Genomic DNA, 22391 nt, shown 5'->3' with positions numbered 1-22391 from the left:
TGTGTTTGTGAATTGAGTTTCAAACTCTTTTATCAACACTGATTGCTGCCTGGGGAAATGATTCCAATATATCAAAGCCTGAGAGAAAAGAAAGCCAAGGGTAGCTGGATATTTCAAAGCAGAATAAAAAATGAGCATTAGAATTCATGACAAGTAAAAGCAATTTGTAGTACAGAGGTAGGCATTGTATTAAATAAATGCATTTAAAATATTGCTTGTAAATGAAGTAGATGTCTGAGTTTAAGAAGGAAGAACAAGTGCTATGCATCAGTGCTTAATCAGGAATTTGTAAGTAGTAAGAGGCTTAATTTAAAAATAGGATTACCTGTAATTCACTCTGAATACTTAAAATTTTTTTCTTTATCAGAATGACTCACATTTACTCCTAATGAGCAATATTTTATTCTTCAAGTAGGTTTCTTCATTTGCTTGATCTATAACACAAAATAGTATTCAGTGCTAGAAACAGTGGGAAAATATTCCTAGGAGCAAGATATTTAGAGACAGAAAAAGGGGGTATCATTCAATTTATTCATTATGGTATGACAAGGACAGCCTCCTAGAAGGGGTGAAAAGTACTTTGGATGCCAAATTGAATGACACTCACCATTTAATTTTTTTCCTCAAGCATTTATTTTCAGCTCATGAGTACATCTATTGTGTGTTTTCCTGTTTTCCAATGGAGATGTGGCAATGTCATGAAAAAGACATTTTTGAACAACCTTAGTTCTCAGTGTCAATTAGATAATTCTGGAAGCATGAGCTTCTTATATATTGGTAAAACAGCTACAAATGAGGCAAAATACACAAAAGTAATCCTTTATAAAAATAACTTAAATTAGTATATCTCTTGCACAATTTTAGGATGTGAATAGACTACATTCCTGTTTTGTTTTGTACATTTTGGATGTTTAGAAGGACAGGAGCTGAATCTGGTTCTTTTAACACATTGCATAATAGGTGTTCACTTGCAAGGAAACTGCTTTATCTTTAAATGTTGTTTTGGATGTTTTTTATTTAAAAGACATTAATTACTTGCTGATCTCGAAAGAGCGACAGTTTCCACCATAATGTGGCTGCTATTTGGGATATGTTCACCATTTTTATTAGATTCCAGTGTTGAACTTTATTTAAATGAAGGCACTGGGATTTACTTGGTGACACACAAAATGTGTGTACATGCCTGTGTGTGAGATTTGAACGGCAGCCGCTTTCTCTTTTCAATCACAGGACATCCATAAGAGCAATGTGAAACATTGCATTCAGTCCTTGTTTCCAAGGTTCAAACTTCTGTATGAAATTGAGGTAATTTTAGTATTGCTCCCTAACTGGCATTTGCATTTTGGTAAACTCTCTTCAGATTGCTCAAAAAGCACACCCATCAAAACTACATATTTTTGTGGCGAAAAGGTTTTGAAGCAGAAAATATTCTGTGGTTTGGATGATTCTCCAGCAGCACAACGTGAAACATGCCAGCATTAGAATAGTTCACAATTGATTTCAATCAGACTCTACAATGCATGCTATTTTAAAAAAATAAATATAAATTCCCTCTCAGCAATTCTGAAAGCTTAGCAATGTGAAAGTACAGATGTCTTAACTGCCTTGAAAATAAGAGCAAGGTAAGGCAGACTCAGGTCATGCTTCAGTCAATATGGCAATGATCCTGTGGACCTCAGACTCATTGTTTAATGCATAAAAATACAAATAAAATCATTAAACACTGACACTTTTTGTAACAAAATTGCGTTGGTAACTTCAACATGAAGCAGTACTGTCAGATGTAGCTGTATGATGCTATCACTTCAGCGTGCCCTGGGGAACCTGTCCTGCTGCTTTAATGCCTGAGTTGTGAAGCTGACAACTTTCAGTATCTCATTCCAATCAGATCTGATCCTCAGACACTCCTATGAACACAGCTCATCTGTTGCCTGGACTTTATCATTTTGTCTGGTCTCAATTTACTGCATGTTTGTATGACACATGGCACTCACCTGTGAATATTTTTTTTTTCAGATGAACAGCAAGTTGACAAGAAACTTGTGGTGAAAGTTACAACACTTCAAAGGACATGCAATCTGCTGTGCTTTTCAAAATCCCCAAATAGGTAAGATACAATCAAATTTGATTCTAGATGCAGTTTTACCAGTCAGGTACCATTATAATTTGACAGGCATGATGTGACACAATGAAATCTGAATGACATAACCTAGTGTGACATATCTGATAGGCCAAGGTAGAAATTTAATAAACATTTCCAATAAGTTTCCTGTACCTGGCCTGTCATGTCCCCAGCCATGCCTCAGTGTTCTGTCAATCTTTAGGTCAGGTATTTGGTCTTAAATATCACAAAATGTAACAGTTTGCTTATCCATGAGAAGCTCCATAGGTGTTTTTGTGTACTTTTCCTGGATATTTGGGGTCTGAATAATGTGGCAACTGTGTAATTATTCCAATGGAGGCACCTGTAAATCATTGTACATGGTCAGTACAGAAGCTGCTGAATATATGGAATCACTTAACCTACTTACATATAATTTGCCTAACACTGATATACTGTGTTGTGGCTAGCTATGACCTAGTTGGCTTCTTTCTGAAGTTCTTAGGTGTTGGGAAAAAAAGAAGAAAAGACACAGCTCCAGGGTTTCTTTCCTATAATTTATCATGACAGCGGCTTACTCAAAGAATTAAAAGCAAGGTATCTCCTCATCTACTCTTTGGATTTAAATTCCTTCTGCCATGAGAGGATTCTCTTCTAATTCAATGAAAACCAGTTGATGCAGCTAAACTCCCAAACCTCCTAAAGTGGCATTTAATGCATAAAATTAACAGAACATAAAATACCTTTAAAAGAGTTCTTCACACTAACCCTTCAGCCAGTTATCAGTTATGCCTTGGCCCCTTTTCTAACTACTTAAAATTAATGATTTGGAGTCCAGACTTTTTATTCTTCTGGAGTCATCTAATTCTCGTGATTTCAGTGGGAATTGGCAGGCTCACAAATGTAGCTCATAATTAGAATATATTTGTCATATCTGCATTACCTTATTATATAGAAAACCAGATTAATATTGCGTATCACAATGAATTTGCAAATATTATTTCTAAAAACTTTATCTAAACTATTCAAGTTCTTTTAAACAAAAAACAATGTGATTTACAGCACTTATGAAATAATTGCTTTTACAGCCTGGGACAATGCTGCTACATGGTCTATTCCAAACTAGCCCATGTAAGGGTTTGCTAAACTTGGACTGGGATATGGAAACCAGAAAGCAATTTTTATGTATTACTTACTTTTCCATTTGAAATGTAAACCAAAGAATCAGTATAAATTAATTTAATATGCCTATATCATCTCCTGCCAAAAAAGCTTGTGTGTGTAACCACTGTGAAAAATGTCACAGCAAAGTATGACATGAACACACGAGGTTGTTCTGTAAAAATAAAACTTGTCTCTGTGATTCTAACTTTGAAGGTGACTTATGCTTTCAAAATAAGTGTCCACAGAGTCACTCTGCATTCATATTTCATTTGAAATTCTTGCCCTTTATTATGGCATAACTTCATTGATGAAGGGCACTCAAATAGCTAAAGTCCTGAAATGTGCTGGTTAAAGAGAGGAAGAAACTGTCCCCTGCTCCTGTGTAGTAAGAACCCTGCAACTGTTCAGCCTCACAAGCCTGACATACCTGGAATATCAAACCTCCATGCTCACTTCTGCACAGACCAGGGACAGCAGAGGTGACCACTGTCACCTTTATTGCAAGTAGCCAGATGGTCCTGTTATTTCAGTCTCCTGAATAGATAATAGGTAGCTTAGGAAAGAAGTTCTTATTGTCAGCTGAGGTGTAATAAATCTGGACACAGAATATCACTGTTTATATCTGTTCTTATTGGTTTAGTTGCTATCTAAAATGATTTTCTTAGGCACACTAGATTATAGCAGCTAAGAGTAAATAAAAATATTGCATGGTATTGAATCATGGGAATACTAATAGTCTGTGTTGTTCAGGAAATAAGTTTCAGGTACAAATGCTGTGATCTGGCATTATATTTAATGTAGCTATTTATCATTATGAAGCATTTCTTAGGTATTTTACTTAACGAGCAAGCTATGCATTAAATTTCAGTAAATTTGACATAAATTTATAGGGAAGAAGTAAAGACAGAACGCAGGTAACAATAGGCTATAAAAGATTTGGGGATGTATGTTACTAAAGGATACAAATCTTTGCAAGTTACATTGAATGGTTGCATTCAGTAAGTCCAAAAAATGTTTTCTTTTCAAATCTATGGCTGCCTTTATGTTTCAAATCTCTAGCTGTGTTTTTGTCCATTTTCTACCTATCTGTTCTCTGTTGTACTTGTGTTTTTATGGCTTAGCCCCATGAGGATATCCAGAGGTAGTGCTGTGGCAGACCTTGCTGAAACCTCTACCAGCTCACTGATGCTAACTTGTTTTAATTTATTCTCTCTTCTTTCTTCCTCTCACCTTTCAAACCTTTGTTCAACAAACAGTCCAGAGATGCCTTGCTAATTACTTTGTATTAGATGTGCTGACCACTGTCAAAATGAAAAAGTGGTTTTCACCTAAAAGGAGTTATGGAAGTTAAATTAGGATTTAACTGGTCAAGAATGGGCCAAATTCATAGAATGGATGGGCTTGGAAGGGACCTTAAAGATCATTTAATTCCACCCCCTGCCATGGACATTCATTCTGAAAGTAGCTTCTCTAGAGCTGCCCACCTCTTGATCTGCTTAGTTTCCAACTCCACCTTTACTCATAGGAGCAGACAGTTTCACAATGCTGTTTTAATGCATAGAAACCTCTTGAAAACACAGTTAAGGTGTACTCATTCTACAGCAAGATGTTTAATTTTATGCATATAGTAATGCAATACTTCAGAGGCTGAGGGTGTTTAGGAACTACTCTGTCTGAAAGAAGACACAGAAGAGATGCTCACTGACTGGAATGATGGGATGACTGCAAGTGCAGGAGGATTTGCTATAGTTCAGAAGAAAATCCAATATTATTGCCACTGGCAAGAGACTTGAGATACTTGAGAGAGAAATGTACAGCTTCACACCATTCCAAGAATAGATTTGTATTCGTACAGCTGAATTGCACTTTGGGTATGTTCCCTTTCCTTTTTTTGCCCCAGAAGGAACATACATGTAATATTCCATGTATTGCATGCATTTTCTTTCCTGAGGAAAGTATTTATTTTCCCTCTCTTCTGTGGAAATTTCAGCGAATTGGCAGTAGAATGAATCCTTGGTAATAATGAGCCGCTTACATTCTTTCCAAATTTGCTAAGGGTTTGTCAGTTTTCTGTTCTGATTATATTTAATATGCATAGTTCTGGAGAAAGAGGTATTAAGTTAAAGGTGCTTTATACCTGTAGAAAATTCATCTTGCCTTGGCGGTATGAACTTTGGTTACTTAGCAGAGTTTATGCAATTGTTGCAAGCCTCATCTTCAAGTGTCTGCATTCACAGCGTGCTCGCTACGCTGCCCTGGTATAGGTGTGAAAGGAGCTGCCTCTTTTCCCCCATCCAGCCTCAATATAAACAAGATCTATGTTATGAATATGATAATTAACTATACATTATAATTCATTAACTATTCTTAATTCTGGAGGGGGAACAAATGAAATTCATCATTAGCAATTGAGTTTTAGAATGTGTATGGGTGCATGGGAATATGTATGCTAGAAGAAATTTATGCAGATTAAATCCATTAGCAGTTTTTTGCACACCTCATTAGGCAAAATATTAAATCCTACTTAGCTCTTCTACTGCTCTCATTAGACAATTTAAACTATCCTGTTCCATGCCATGGAAAGAATAAACCAGTCCCTGGTGTAGTGTCCCACAAGTGAATTCTCAATTCACAGCTGTCATACCAGCCCCTTGGGCTCATCATGTTCCCTCAATGCACTGTGGCACTGCTCAGTCTGCTGAGAGAGCCTGGCAACCCTAGAGGGGCTCTCTGGAAAACAAGTGGGTTTTACTTCTCACAGCACTGTCCAGGCTTTCTGGCACCATAAGTGGATTAAAACATGTGTGCAGTTCTGTGCTGTGTGTTGTAAATACTTCCCAGTGGTTGTTGAAAAAGTTGTTCCGTTGCTCCCCTTTTCAGAAAATACAGAATTATCAAAAATTTGAAGTTTTCTTTCTGAGGATGTCACTCTTGTTAGACTTCCTAATGGAATAATTTATTGGGTTGATGTTGGGATATCTGCGGTTATAACTGTGTCGGGGCAGTGGGTTAACCATAACTTTAAGTCAGTTTAAGTCAATTCCACTCTTTTGGGAAGTGTTCCCAATCTGCCCTGACCTGCAGCTCATTCCGGTCCTCCTTCATGTGCCTAAGCTGGCACAGAAATGGACAAGAAAGGCGGAAAAATTGGCTTAAAATTATCCTGGTGCAATAGGGCTGAGTTAATTTTGATACAGCTAGGTTTGCTGGGCTGGCTCACCATCTGACCTTGCAAAACTCCATCACAAAAGAAGGAAAGAAAGTACAGGCTGAGACTGGAGAGAGGGAGGGCACAAAAGTGCTTCTTTTAACTGTACTTATAGCAGTTAAGGTTTCCATGATAGTGTGGCAATAATACAATCAGTAGCTCAAAGGAAGCTCTATAATGCAAAGTTGAACAAAAGTAGGTGGAAAACTTTAAAGAGTTTGATAGCAAGAACTTGTCATTATTTTTGCAGGGAGATGGGAAGAAATAGAGTTTCCTCTTATTAATTAATTTACACACAGCAAGAAGTATGAAAGAAAGTACAAGCTCTAATATTAGAACAGTCTGTTCTGAGTGGAAGTCTAAAAAGGATGGAGAGACTTTCTTTAATCCTTTTTCTTCCTGTTATTTGACTACTCTTTCTGATTTTGAGACTGAAAAGTGCTAAATATCTTTCGTGCCATGCCCAAACCATTTTGTGCAATGCAAACTTGCACAGTTTAAAAACATAGGTCTCTCTTAACTAGAAGATAGTGGAGTGAGAGGAAAAATTCTCAGCTGAGTACTCAAGGTTGAGGTCCAATTAACTTTTCTTTCTTATTTAGGAGTGAAAATGCAGTGGAGTCAGAAAACAGTAACAGAGGCACTTCCTCTCCATGTACAGTATTAGAGCAGCATTTAACTTTCAAACTAGGTTAACAGTATTTTTAGCTTCTGTCCTCTCCTTACTTCTTGCAGATACTGGAGCAGGTAGAATTTCCATTTTTACCTCACACTGGAAGCAGCAGTGTATGAGAGAACAGCTGAATTCTTGCAGCGCCACATGGAGTGTTCTTTGCTGCCTTTGATCATTTGTCATTTTGATCATTACAGCTTGAACAAAGTAGTTAATTGATCCTTTCTCATCGCCTCCTTTGTGTCCTGCCTGCTACCAGCTTTGGTCATTTCCTTTATATTCAAAAATGTACAGGAAACAGTCCTGCAGGTCTTTGCACAAGTGGGTGTACCTGTCATTCTGCTGTGAAAGGAGCGTTCTGGCACCTTGCTCACTCGGTCAGGAATGCTTTGGAGCCTCACCAGGGAATAGCTTGTACCTCATTATGCTTTCTCTAGCCAGTAGGTGCACCTCACACGCTGAGAGGAAAGGCCAGAAGAAGGAATTGGTAGACAGGAAGCTTTTGAACAAAGGCTCCTGAAGCCTATATCCTCTGTTCAGTCCCACAAAAGCAGATCCCATGTGGGATGTATGAAAGTGGCCAAGCAGAGGTTTGTGCTCCTATTGGCTTTGTGTAGACTTGTGAGGGTTATGGTTCCCAGGTATCCTACTGAAACTGGGACAGTCTGGACAAAGTGGAAGCAATTCCAGTAATTTCTATATGAGTACAGCTTGTACTGTCCCCACCCCACATGAGGGAAAGGGCTGGCTGGCTGCTTCTGACAGTGTGGGTCACTGGCATATAGGCTGGAAAAGATAGGGGTCCTCTGAAGAGCTCTAAAGAATGGAGTTTAGCCTTCTAAATGGAAAATCTAATTTTCTTGGTTTTCTTCCGTCATCTGGCAATCCAAACAGGGTTAGAATCGATTTTGGCTGTTGCATACTCTCTAGTTCCCCTGGCCTTACCAAAGGAAGGGAATTCTGTCAGGTGGTGGCATATGAACAAATGCTCATAGCCATGGGGGAACTCATGGCACAGAACAGGCTCCCAACTGCACTTGAATCTGGGGATGGAAAAGAAGAGAGGAGGAAGAAGTAATCTTGCTTTGTTTCAGGATTGCCTTTTGTCCCACACCATAACCCATTCCAAATCCCTTTGTTAAATCATGAATACATCGTATCCTAAGCCAATAATTTCTCCTATTATACTTTACATGCAATTCTTCAAATTCAAAGGTCACCAGCCAGACATGTAAAATGACTTCATGAATGACTTCAGCTCGTTAATCATGCCTCAGTGTTGCAGTGCCTCTCCCCTGTTCATTAGAATAACGTTTCTTTGCACTTTATGGCAAACCATCGTTATAATACAGAACAAGGACAACAGAGTGTGAAAGATTTTTTTAATGAGACTTCATAGCTGCTCATGGTAGGACTCCTCATCCTGTTTGCTCTTGAAAGAGCTGTCTGACAAAGGTTCAGGATTTTACCTGATGAAGAGAGCCAGAAAGAGTTTCACAGGAAAACTGTCAATGAGCTTACAGAAAACTGCATAAACTTCGCTGCCCTGTCAGCTGAGCTGTCAGTCTTCAAACAAATGCAGAGAGAAAATCTTTAATTGTGCTCACCACACACAAGACATTTTATGCTGTATCATTGTCATTTGAAGCTGTTCTTAACTGAGAGAAAAAGCGGCAGCTCAGGATCCCCAGGATCTTCAGTGGACTCTGGACTTAATAAGGAGAAACTCTGTACTTTAATAATTACCAATCACTGAGAAAAATAAACTGTTAATCAGAATTTCTAACACACAGTTGCAACATCAATGCTCTTGCTGTTATTTTAATATTATCCTAGTCCTTACCTTGGATATACCAAAGAAATGGAATCACTACAATAGTGCTGGACTCAGACAGCTAATTTAAATCTCTCTTAATAAATATTTTAAGGGATGTTAATAATATTTTAGAATCTTTCTTCTTTAGCTGGAATAATGAAATTGCAAAAGTGGCTTATAAAGTTTTGTAGCTGTTCATTTTTAATTAAAATGTTCTTCCCCGTTTTCCCTCAGGAGTGGAGCGACCTTAAGCACCAGAAAAGGATACCAAGGTTCCTCAGAAAAAGTAACAGTCTGACTATTGCCCACATTCATTTCCTGTCTGAGGCCAGTCAGGTGCTCCCAACAAAAAATAAATACTTACAAATCCAGGCTCTAATCTTGTCCTCATGACAAATTTTCAACTTCCTTTGAAGGCAAATGCAGTTTTAATTCATATGGGAAGCAGCATCAGAACAGTTCGGCAATATGCAGATAGAGGAGTAATAATGATGAGATATACTTACTTTATTTCCAGCCTCAAGAGATAAAATTGAACTTTGCAATCAATGGATTTGTGATGTGTTTGAAAATGATTGTTGTTCTTTCCTCCTGCCATCTGTTTGTTCTTTATTGCCCATCTCCATTGTTTTTGATATCCTAGAGATGTTATTTTCCAATATACCTTTCCTCTCCTGTATATTGATTAATTTCTTTGTGTCATTTCCTAATAATTTTTTCTTCATCCCTGAGTCTATTTCATACCTGTTAACTCAGTATGTGCCCCTAGTTACTAGAACCTGAAGCAGGTTTTGCCCAAGGCTTCAAGAGCTTTCTCCCCAGCTTTGCTGCTATTTTGTCCCTGCAACTCTCTTGACGTTCTGTATGTCCATCCTTTTCCTCCTCACTGGCCAAGGTGTCTTTCACATGGGTACTAAAAAAACAAACGCTGTTTTTCTCAAGCCTTGAGTGAGCAAGAAGCACTGTTCTTTGTTCCCCCAAATATTTGTCATCACTGACTGAAGCAACAGAGGTACTGAAATAAAACAGGTTGTTTAAAGTATAAAATATTGTTACTAAGGTGCTCATGAGCTCCTTTCTTCAGCTGCTCTCTTCTCCAAATCATCCGGCTCCTTTTTGCTGCATCTCATAGACTATTTTCCATCTTTCTCTCTGATAGGCCAAGAAAAGGCTTTTTTTTTTTTTTTTTTTTCCCTTGTAATCTCTAGTCCTCTTTCCCTTGTGTTGCTCTGATCTGCTTTGTCAAGTGATCAAAGTCCCTGTACAGGTGAGCTGTTGCTTAGTTACCACCTGCTTGGAATTCACTCTTGAAAAATTGCTTTGTCTTGAGGAGTAGCCATATCTTTGTTCCTTGGTGCTCCATTTAAATGGATGATCAAAGTTTATCAGCCTGCTCTATTAGCTGTGTGTTCTGTGCAAAACTTTTTCTTGTCACTTCTATGGATTTTAGGTCCATCTGGAGAAAAAAGATGGAAGAGAAGGCAGGAATGCTCTGCAGTTTAGAGGGAGTGTTTGCCAGAAGGCAATCTTGCAGGGAAACAAAGTACATGGTCTCCAGCACCAAACAGTCTGAACACAGGCAAATAAATCCAAAAGGCAGTGAAGATATTTTAGTGTTGGGTGGCTGCTGACTGTCTAAGGGGAGAAGTGAAAAGGTGTGACTGCCACTGCATGGGAATTTCTTTTGGGAAGAGTAGGAGCCTGGGGGAGGTGACTGAGATGATCCTGGAGAAGGATTTAGCAAGTGCCGCATATTTCTCTCTCGATTAAATCAGCAAGAAGCAAGTTCTCACTGTAGTATTGCTCAGGTCCAGAGCTGTATTTTCACTATTTAGGAAATACAGATACTCATTTGTGTGACTGATAATTTATTCTGATATCTTCATATAGAATATATGCATTTCTTGCACTTCTTTTGTAGAATAGAGCTGTATTTTATGAGTTATTTTCCCAAGTGGCACTTAAATATTAACTTCAACTAGCATGCTTTATAATGCCAAGTAAGTTCTCCTAATACTTTTTTTTTGTTTTCACTAAGGCTGTTTTTATGTTAGTTACATCTATGTCAAGTTCCTATAATCACAGCACTTGCTGTATTAACTTATTCCTAGAAACATAGAAACATACAGCAGTCAAATTGTAGAGAAGTTAAGGTTGAAAGGGGCCTTTGGAGATTCAACCTCCCCTGCTTAAAACAGGTATTTAGGGATATGTCCAGTGGAGTTTTGAATAGATCCAATAAGCAAGAATCCATAAAAGATCTGGACAATTAATTTCAATTTTTGTTTATATTCATACTTAAAAACCAAATTATTTAAGAGGAATTTTCAGTTTGTGTCTCTTGCCTCTGATATTTCTATGTGTAATGGCTCAATCTCCTTTTCTTCCCATCAGTAATTTACACATGCTGCTAAAATTTGAATAAATGCAAACATATGCAAATCAAGGGGATGATGTTGAGGGTCAGTAAAATGTGCTGTGGGTATGGTATTATCCAGTTTCTACATGAAAGAGTTTGCAGGGGAATGAAAGCAAAAGAACATAGAAAATAAACAGATACAACTGAGATTTGACCAATCTTGGTATATTTGATTCTGGTGCAGCTGAGTGAGATTCTTTATTTGCTATCTAGATAATTCTTTTTGGGAAAAGGAGATTGTAAAGGTTTCACTGCAGTGTTAGCATCATAGCTTCTGTTGTTCAATATCCAGTGTTGTTCACTTTTTTTGCTTTTTTATTTTGTGTTTAATTTTGCTAGTATGTAATGAGATAGCATTTTTGTTGATGATTCTTTTGCGCAGGTACAATGTCAGCATAAAAGCTACTGGGGAGATCAAGGCTGGAAGGGATCAAACATTGGGAACATAGTTTTTATATTTCTGACAATTTGTCAAAAATTTCTAGGGTCTGTGTCATATAAAGGCATTACAGATTTTTGAAGAACTAACAGTTTTGAAGAAGTATTAAAGGAGGTTTAAGTTAGAAGCAAGATTATTGATTTGATATGCAAGATGGCTTCGATACAGGGTGGAAAAGCAGGTGGGGGAAAATGAATAAAAATGAGAGCGGTTTATGAAACCTAAGCATGTAGAGATTCAAATAAAGGGCCTGATCCTGTGTCAAGGACCAAATGGTGGTGGTACTACTGATTTAAAAAGCACACTGAATCAGGTCCTATTCTGTTTAAAATAGCAGGGAAAGCTCTATTTTCCTCCACAGTGCTGCTTTTCTTTCTGTCTCTTACAGGGGCTCTTAGAACAAGTGTCAAGGCAAGCTTTCACGTTGAGTGTTTCTATATTAAATTTAGTTTTTATGAAGCAGCTAAACTCTATTTATGTTCCAAATCTCATAATAGGGGATAGTTTTTGTTAATTGCTAGGCTGTGAATAACCAACCCAAATACTTTCATTTTTAACTTATTACAATAATGGAAAGAAAGATACTTTTTGATTCCTTTTATTTTTGTTGCTAATAGCTGAGAGCCTTGCAGAGTTTAAAAATATCAAACCTTGAACAGCTTTTCTTTGAAGAAGCTCTAAGGCATGCAATTTGTTTGCCAGCTGATGTTTGCTAGATTTAAGAACAACAACAGAACTTCCAACCCTGAAGTTAATTACACATTTAGTATATATTTTTATAATCTGTTACCATCATATTTTGTGTGATGTGTCAGTGTATATGCTAAAACTGTGAATTTAACTACGGCAAACCTTTCCAGCTTCTGGCAGAAAGTGTAACCCCTCTTTTTCTGAATCTGCAGTGTGCCAAAGGGACAGGGCTGTAACATTTTATGCAAGCAGAGTTCTGACTGCCTGGTCCTGGAGGGAGGGTATGCCATACCTGGAGATGAAATCCATCTTTTGTGAAGAACATGTGTGACCGAGGAGCTTTCTGGGGAGGATTTCCCATTGTTCAGGGGAAGGTGCTCTTGCACTGGCATCCTGCCCGTTGTACAGTCCCATTTTGTGTTCCATTCTGCCAATTCCAGTTAGCTGCACATCTACTAGAGCTACATAATTTTCCAATTTTCCCTGGTCACAGGGTTTGGTAAGTGGAGATAAGTCAAAGTAGTGAAATGCTCAAACAGCAAGAGAATGGGATTTTTAAAATTTATTTATTTAGTATGGACATGTTTGCTTTTCTTTTTTATAAGATAAAGACTGCTTATCGTTCACCCCCCCTCAGCTTTCTCCCTGATTTGAAAGTATAGATGAGCAAGACCTGTGTGTATTTAAATGTATGTAACCTCACACTGTCAGCCTCTTAGAAAAGAAGAAATTCAACAGAACAAAATCTGATTAACTGTCACTATCTTTAGTGATTCTCTTCTGGTGACAAAGGGTGAAGCAGTTTGTTTTCCTGTGTTTTGCTTCCACTTTCTGCAAGATAATTGCCTCCCCAATAAAGGTAACTGAGTTCCAAGACATGATTTCCTCTGGTTTCCTACCAAGTTCTGAAAAACCTCGTCTTCAAAAGTTATCATTGGCACCAGGTTCCAGGACTTACAGATGCACTGGTTTACAGAAACAGAGGTAGTTCTTGTGCTCAAATACTGGGTGGCAGTGCAAAATTATTCATAGGAAGCTACTGTGTTTTCATGAGAGCTATAGGAACTTGAGTCCAACATCCAGCTTGTCCATACACAAGGCAAAAGCATGGTGGATTGCATTAAATCTGTAATTACTAGGAGATATTTTCCTCACTACAAATTTTGTGGATCATTAAATGTTTTGTCCACTTCAGATAATGGACTGATGTGCACAATAGTATCTCCCATATGTTTTCAGCAAAACTGGTTTTATTAGATGTTTAAATATTGTTAATAATTTCCAGCAGAAGAATTAAGAATACGTCTCATCCAGTGTAGGATTAAAAGTAATTTTGTTGACAGTTAACTCTTATATCAGGCTATGTACCTGTGATATTTTGAAAACATAACACCTAACAACAGCTTCAAAGCAGAAATTGTATTTGTTTGGACTTTGTTTTAGAGACAATGCTGCAGAGAATGCATATTTTGTATATAAATGGGACCTATAGTTCTGAGTATGGAATTCTGCATAGAAATCCTGTGTTTATGTGAACCCCAGGGATGCATGCACACATCAGATGGGCTGTTTCCTTTTTCCCAGAAATAGTGCATAGACTCATGACTGGTGTCAGTTACAAACCCAGGACTGAATATTGTACTTTAAACTATACTTACAACAGTGATTTGCAGAGGCAGAGTCATAAATGCACATCCTGAGTTTCTGAGCTAAGTTTTTGTTAAAAGATCTACGCAAACCAGGGATGAGAACTTCTCTTGAAGAAATTGACTTTATGCTGAATCTATGGTTGTTCTGCTCTTGGCACAAGTTAGAGAGTCTCAGTCAAGCTGAGAATTGATAAAGCAGAGCAAAATGCTTTTCTGCCTTACCAGTGCTCTCCCCTCCTTGGCTGCCCCTGCAGTTCGTGGGGGTGTGAGCTCATCCATTTGTACACCAATGGAAAGATTCCCTGCCCCCAGGGAGTGGAAGAAATCCATAAGAATTCTATTTCAGCTCTTCACACTGCTCAAGGGCAGAATTTCAAATACAAAAGAATGCTGCTTGCTTTTATTAGGACTAGTAAATAAATGTCTGGATTGTAATTTTGTTTTATCCGCAGAAGTGTTGAAATTTTGACATAAGCCCAAGAAAAGGGTTCTAATGCTTTTGCATTCTGACAACTCTCTACGGGTTACACTGGGGCAGTGAACATGAATATATAGATCTATAATCCAATTTCTAGAAAGCCTATGAATAGGGAAAATTGAAGTGTTGGTATCACCTGTTTCTATGTATTGAGTCTGATGTATCTCTGGTTTTGTGGTTTTTTTCTGAAGAAATCTCATAAAGATAGTTTCTTTGTGCCTCTGCTCTGCACACAAAAAGGCAGTTATCAAGCACAGGATAATTATCTGGGGCCTGTTACAACGCTGACTCCCAAATTTGAAACTAAGTGTATTCATGAACAATTGACTGAGGACTCCCTTGCTCTGTTGAACCAGGAGAAAGGAGAAGCCATGAGAATAATAAGGGAATAAAAAGGGAAAAAAAAGTCAAAGAAAAAAAATCTCTTTCTGTTCCATCATCAAGTTTTCCATCCTTAGTGTAGAGGAGATTGCAGAGACAGGAGAGTTTCTAGGCCCACTGTCCTCTTAGTGTCTGATAGCGTGGATCCCAATTAACGTCAGTTCTGAACATGACTTTTAACATGTGAATTCTTTTCCACCCAAAGCTGCATAAAATACAATATTATATTCTTTCATATAGGTCATCTAAACAGCTGTTGAATTGTTGAAGCTTCCAGCCACTGCTGATCTGAGTCAGGTCTGAACTGATGACCTGCTGATGAAAAACTAGAGTCAGATTTCAGTCCCCTGAGTCATCTACACTGCCTGCAAATGCATAATTAACATTTAAGATGCAAGTCTTTTTTTAGTAGCAGGAGATGAGGGATGAAGGTGGCCAGAGTTTAATAATCTAGACCGTCCTGATATAACACTGTAAAGAAAATATCTGTATGGCTGGAAAGTGCAAACTTTGACGTTAGAAAGGAAAAACATTGAGCCACAAGTCAATCAGTATTTCACTGAAATAAATTTCAACACTTCATTTTCACTCTTTGTTAAAGGATTAGAAGAGAGAGCCATGGGGTAGTTAGGACACTCATCTGAAGTACTGAAAATTTATTCAATTCACTTACTTAAACAAGGTCCCCATATGTTAGGAAAGGCCTTGCAAGCCCTTACATTCTGTGTAAGAGACCAGGAGTCACCATTCTCCTACACAGATGTCTCTTTTCAAAAGATTGATTTCATTCTTTTGTGGAATGGTGCTTTTGTTCTAATTCAGGGTCTTTTTTCCAGGAGGACAACAAACCTTTTCCTGTTTATGAGCAAAGATGTACTGTAGTGAGCTTGCCAATGTCCTTCCAAAACAGTGGTCACTGCATCAAGCACAGTTCACTTTCAAATTTGCAGCGATGGAATTTCTGCAGCATCGTTTGGGAGGCTTTCTGATAGACTAACAGATTTCAGTGTCACTGAGTTTTTGCTGGTAAATGCAGTATCTATATTTTCTCTTAATATTATTCTATGACTCCCGATTACATACACCTAACAATTTGCCCTATATATATTTTTTTTTTTTTTAATGTGTTTACGGGCTTCTTTATCTGCAGGTTTTAATCACAAACCGCCAACAGTAATGGCCATCAACAAAGGGGAAAGAAAGTTACAATCCAATTTTAAACAGAAAGAAATGTATAAAGATATGTTAGGCTAAATGAGAGGCTGTGGAAGACTTGCTGTTTACACTGCTTAAACCCCTCCAGATCCAAACAGGACCGCCTGCTTTGCCAGCTTCTTTTAGATAGAATTTTTCAAGTTGAAGTTGTAATAAACTGGAAAGATCCTTCAGCAGGGATATGATGGCAAGTGTTTTTGGGCGAAGTTGTGTCTGTCAGGCTGTGATTCCCAGCTGGCAAGGTGCTGTGTCTGTGATGAGCCGGTGCAAATGAACTCTGCTTGCCCTTACTTGACTCTATGAAGAGGAAGATTTGCAGTCCTTCTGCAGCATTACTGAATTGAGAGTGCTGGGATGTGTGTTGAAAAGGCTTCAGATTGCTTCTGGAGGGAGTGGGGTGAGATTATTCCACCTGTTGCACGTGGCAGTAGAGCTGCTGCCAGTGGATGGAAACATCTGCTCCCCAGGAGAGAGGTCAAAGAGGAAGAGGGGCTCTAAGGTGGGGTAGGAATGAAAAGTTTGATCTAGTAAAATGTTAGCATTGCCTGAATGTTTTGCAGCTTGATTTGCAAAGAGTAGAAAGAGTTGGTTTGTAAATGGTTTTCTTGAGGGGAGCCCTTTGATTCAGCTTATGTTATTTGTGTAGGGCTTTACCCAACTCACAGACTGATTCCTGCTTGTGTGTGATTTCCTGCAGAAAATAAGGCATCACTGCAAGTGGCTTCCTCGCTGCTTCAATTATTGAAAGCCCTTTTCTACTTTTTGGCTTGAATTTATTCACATTCTCTTTACTTACATTTGGTCCTTTGGCACAATTGTTCATTAATTTAGAGTGCTCTTCTCTCAGTGATGCTTTTCTCCCCTCAGACGTAGAGAGAGCCATCAACTTCCCCTCAGCCTTCATTTTGCTGGAGTGAGTGAGACGAGTTCCTTTATTAACCTCTTTCAAGCTCTCCATTCACCTTCTCAGTCTAATGCTCTTTCTGACACTTTTTCATCCAAAGTTCAACTTTTTAAACAAAGGTAATGATCAGTATTATAGATAATATTCCAGATGAGACTTTATTTTCCTTTCTCTCACAAAAAAGTTTATTCACTTTAAAGTCTGAGAGTAGTCTCACTGAGAATGTCAGGATTTTGCACAGGTCAGAGAGAAGTCTCCCTGCTTGTTAGAGCTTTAGATATTCCCTCCTTCACTTTGTCTCCTGATTTCAGTTGCTTGTGATAACCTGCACAAATATTTTTATTTCACCCCCAGGAACAAAGGCAAAATAAAAATTATTAATTTGTGAAGGATCATTCTTTCCTATCTTTTATGCTACGTGAGATTAAAAACACCATGTACTAATCATCTTAATGGGAAACAGAAAGTAGCTATCCACAATCAATAATTAACAAAGCAAACAAACTTAGTAAAAAAATTTAAAATAATTTCAACATTTTAAACACATATTGCAAAGTGCTCAGTTCATTGTTTTCTGCATCGACAAATGTTAAGTTTTCACAATCTATTTTTTAGTAAAATAATTTTGGTAAAACTAGTTTTATTAAGACTTACATGACTTATGTACCTAGAATTAAGAAGAATGCAGCTTTTAAGAGCATTGCATATTACTTTCAAAATGTCCTATTTTGCTATGGCAGATAAAGAAATATAGCTCCCCACTTTTTGCATTATGTGTCATACTAGTAAATCATATGGAAGTGAGTCAAAAATAACTATAGAAATTCATAGAATTACTTGTGATATAAGATACAGCTCCCCGAGGGATGTTCTACCTCTGCTGAAATCTATGGGGTTTTCCCCTGCCACGACAAGAGAGATTTTTCAACATAAGTGTATCATAATTGAGGTTTATGGCTGCTTGCTGTGACAGGCAAAGTCACCACATTTAATTTACTCACCTTATATTTACTTACCTCATTTACATGCCTAACCAAGAACAGTTAAGGCTTGCATAAAACAGACAAATACAAGATGAACTCTGCAGCAAAGACAATAGTCATACCAGGATGCATGTGGAAAAAGGCAGAACTGGAAAATAAATGTGCAATTGCATGAACAGCTAATGTCATTTTTACTTACACAGTAAGGAAGTCAATAATAATAATAACAATCACCTCCAGATGAATTGTTAATGAATTACAAACTATTTGCAATAGCAGAGGAATATTTTTAATGTGTCTGCTCCTGAAAAGTCGGGCCCAGGGCAGATCAGCACTGAGTCTCTGCCTCACTTTCATCTTTAAGGAAAGGACTTTGGCAGACAGCCCTAAGTAGGGAGGGGGTTCAGGGTTGTGCCAGTGGTTTGGGAGTTGCACTTCTGTTGATGCTTAGTTGTGTCTCATTACAGTCACAGCAGTAAGAATGAAACATGTTCTGATTGTTTTTTTTTTTTTTTTTTTTTTTTTTCCTCTGATGGTAGAAACTTTCTTCTTTCTCTTAATTATATCATGTTTTATTATATATTCTGCTTATGAGGGAGAGGTCTGGACAGTAAACAAGTGTGGAGGGAAAAGATTTAGGCCACGCAATATAATTTCTATAAATTGGAAAAATTCCCTCAATACCAGGCTTTTTCAAGACAATATTTATTTCAACCATTCCTATCAAAGATAGAGTGAAGTGCTTTCAGGTACATTTGCAAGTGCATCCTTTTTTGCCAACCAGCCTTAATGTCAGTCTAGATTGTCTCTGAAGTGAAGCCTAAAATACAAGAAAAGTATCCTTCTGTTCTTATCCTTTCTAGAAAAGGACTAGCATCTGAGCATCTTTAATGCTTATTAATAGGAAAAGATATTAAATATAGTCTTCACCTTCATGTCCTGACTGCAGTGGAAAAAGGTCAGTGCTGAGCTGCAGAGCTGACGCTGCGTATTACACCATTATACTGTAAACAACTGTAGGCAGGTTTACTTGAAAATTGTAGTATTTAGTTTGCTGCTTGAAGGAGAAAATATAATGCCAGTAAGAAGGAGACATCAGGTAGCAATTTCTTCTATTTGTTCTTTTTTGTTATTGGATGTATTTCCCCGTCCCCATATTTCAAATAGCACTAGAAGGAACCATAGGTAGAAAAACATGGACATCACGTTCCTTCCAGGGTACACCTAAAGATTTGTGTACAAGACAAAAAGGCCAAAGAGGGAGCTATCACTGATTTTCTACAGTTAGCTTCATTTAAAATGAAGCTGCCCTGCGTAGAGAAAAGCTCACCTGACACTGAAAAACCATTTCTCCTAGAAATAAGTCTGGGTCTTTTTAAAGTACTTTTGGCTAATCAAAGCCACTATCAAAGAGTTTCAGACAAAGAATTGGACTAGATGTGAATTAGACTGTGAAGGTGTATAACGTAGTCTCACATAATTGCGAAAAATAAATGGAAAAAAAAATAACACCCAATAACCTTGCCACCTTCTAGAGGATGTTTAAAGCAAACTCTGCCAAGATTTCTTGCAAAAATTGTGCAGCCAATGCAATACCACTGGCTTCAGCAATGGTGAAACACTAGTGCTGTCTGAATCATCTAAATTGCTTTGCAGGAGTGTAGGAAACATACTGATTAAGCCCTTATAGGCTTTCAGCATTGGCATTGTTCTAGTTGGTGGAATTACAAGGCACAACAGGTTGTAGAAAATGTAGTCTGGTGCAGCTTTTAGTGTTAAAGCAATTTTGAACCGGACAAACTCTGGTTTCTAGGCAAGGAGTTTAACGTATCAACTGTGCCAGCTAGCCAAGAGAAAGAAAAGTAATGATTTTTGGGCTGCAAGCACATGTTGCCAGGTCCTGCTGAACTTTTTGTACTCCAAGACCTCCAAGTCTTCCTCAGGACTCCCAATCTTTTCTCTGCCCTGTCTTGGCTTGATGTTGCCTGATCCCAGGTGCAGGACCCTGGCCTTGTTGAACTGCATGAGGCTCTCCCAGGGGCACCTCTCAAGCCTCTCAGTGCCCTGGCTGGCGTCCTTTCCTCCAGAGTGTCACCTGCACAGCTTGGTGTGGGAGGCTCTGGCATGTAAGATCCCTGCCCTGCAGGTGTGTGTCTTCAGCTCCTCTTGTCCATTCCCTGTGCCACGTGTGTTTGCAGTCACTTGAGCTGGACCCCTGATGGAGCTGATCTACTGGCTGGAGTTCCCTTGTGCTGTCCTCCCCAAGCTCTCCTGTGGATCTGCAGTCCCCTTCCAGGGTCTGGGCATCTGTTGCTGGAATTGGCATCAGACTGGTGGGGGTTGCATGGATTGGGTTCTCCTCAATTTCAAAATTCAATTTCCTTCTAGAGAGGTTTAAATTTAGCCACCAATCCACTGTTGCTCGAGTTAATATAGTCCATGAGAAACTGTAAGGTTTCTTTACCAAATAAAGACACGTGGAGGCTACGGCACAGATTTGCCCAGTCTGAGCAGGGAGGTGCCCGGCCGCTGGAGTTAGGATAGGATATGTGGGATGCTCTGTTATATGTATGCAGCATATAGGCTGGGATTTAGGTTGTAGCACGTTTTAGAAGTTCAGTATTTATCCAGGCTATACGTTCTGCCTGTGGTCATGGGAAAGAAGTACTTTACAGTAATGTACTTTGAGTACTTTACTTATTTACATCATGTTAGCATAAATATCTCCAGTAGTGTACTTGACTCTGGAGGTCTTGTTCTCTTTTGCCCTCTTCTTCTCTCTGTTAACTTTTGGGGTAATTACAAAACTAGCTAGGCTCAGGTTCCTAAATCTCAGTCTAATTAGATTATCTGACATGTAGCTTTAGAGAACTTAGAATTTGCTATGTATATCATCAGTCAGTTCTTGAATTATAGTGTCTTGGGATCAACTTAATAGAAATCTTTACTTTTCCTGAAGTTATGTCAGATTTTTGACATAACTTTTAGGAATTCTTTCCTCCCTTGAGCATTTCTTTTTATTTATGATTGCCCATCAAATTATTAATTGGACTTTATTTAATTTCTTTAGCTTTTTCTTGTATGGACACATCGATATCAATTACATTTGCTCCACTATTCAGATTTGCATAATGATGCATGCATGAGGTTTGTAAGCCTATTATGCAATAATAAGCTTTGTATTTCCATAATTATGTCATAAGCAATTCTGCCATGAGTAGTGTCAGTGAAGTCAAATACGAATGACATTACAGTCATAAAACATGAGAAAAACACTTGTCTGCAATAATGTTAGTAATGACCTTACAGCTTCTGGTGCCCCAAGTGAAAGTGGGTTATTGCAAACTGTGTTGTTGTATGTGTGGTATAAGTGGGTTTATTAAAGTGAGTTTTTGATCACAAGATTTCCATAAACAGCACTACGAAACAACATGTCCATCCTTTTATTGAAACCTCCGGACAAAATTGGAGGAAGCTGGAAGTTTCTGTGATAAACTTCAGTCAGGCCAGATGACGATCTCCTGGGTTGTTTTGAGAAAGATGGGATGAAATTTAGAAGGGGTATTTTTTCAGCTGAATCTTCTCTCTGCAACTGATACATAAAACATCACCTGTATCCCTTTTTCCTCCCCTTTTTCACCTTTTTCTACTTTGCAGAAGCCTAGTTGGAGAATGGGGTTTGTATTCTTTGGGGTAGACCCATTTGTAATTTAAGAAGTTGTACAGGCACTGCTGCTGGGCTTGTATATGTTTTTCTTTTCTTGGAATATGAGAATGCTCTCTTCTTTAGCTCAAAGGTTGGCTTAAATGAATTAATTTAGAATGCCAATGTTATTGTTCTTTTATTGTTTTCTTTTTAGCCTTTTTCACAAACACCAGAAAAATAGAAATGTGGAGGCTCTGCTAGCAGTAAGGTTTTAGAGAGAAAAGGTGAAGGGAGCAGGAAATGTTTAATGAGAGTTAGCTGAATAAATAGCTGACCTACACATCTGAGTGCTCCTTTCACACAGATAATTTAGGCAGGCAGTTTATTTTAAATATTGTTACCATATCAGATCATTGCTTGCACAAGTATGTTTGATTATTTGTTTAATTTTTCTGTAGCATTTTTGTTTATACCTGCATACTTTATTTTAGTGTTTATCCAGAATAATAATTTGTAGTTGTGAATCAGTAGCATTTGAAGGTCATTTTAAGGTACCAATATATCATGTAATGTAACAAAACAGAAACTAGTCTTTAGACAAGCTTATATTAATTGTACATATTAA

At 38.0% G+C, this 22391-nt stretch overlaps 1 long non-coding RNA gene across 4 annotated transcripts in view; it reads left to right on the top strand.

The window, feature by feature from the left end:
• Nucleotides 1-17573, top strand: part of LOC120757765 (uncharacterized) — a 28354-nt gene extending 10781 nt beyond the window's left edge. For 2 of the 4 annotated variants that reach the window (XR_005702646.1, XR_005702648.1), the window contains 3 exons: nt 2017-2107; nt 15855-16044; nt 16169-17573. This is a non-coding gene — a long non-coding RNA (uncharacterized LOC120757765). Of the gene's footprint in view, nt 1-2016; nt 2108-2599; nt 2891-15854; nt 16045-16168 lie in introns of those variants that run through there. The other 2 variants (XR_005702649.2, XR_009208212.1) reach the window with 1 other exon arrangement.
• Nucleotides 17574-22391: the final 4818 nt, after the last annotated feature.

The sequence above is a fragment of the Hirundo rustica genome, chromosome 11, assembly GCF_015227805.2.
Source record: "Hirundo rustica isolate bHirRus1 chromosome 11, bHirRus1.pri.v3, whole genome shotgun sequence".
In the NCBI taxonomy this organism is placed as follows: Eukaryota; Metazoa; Chordata; class Aves; order Passeriformes; family Hirundinidae; genus Hirundo; species Hirundo rustica.
The sequence above is the reverse complement of the archived record's forward strand: the minus strand, read 5'-3'. Positions and strand labels throughout refer to the sequence as shown.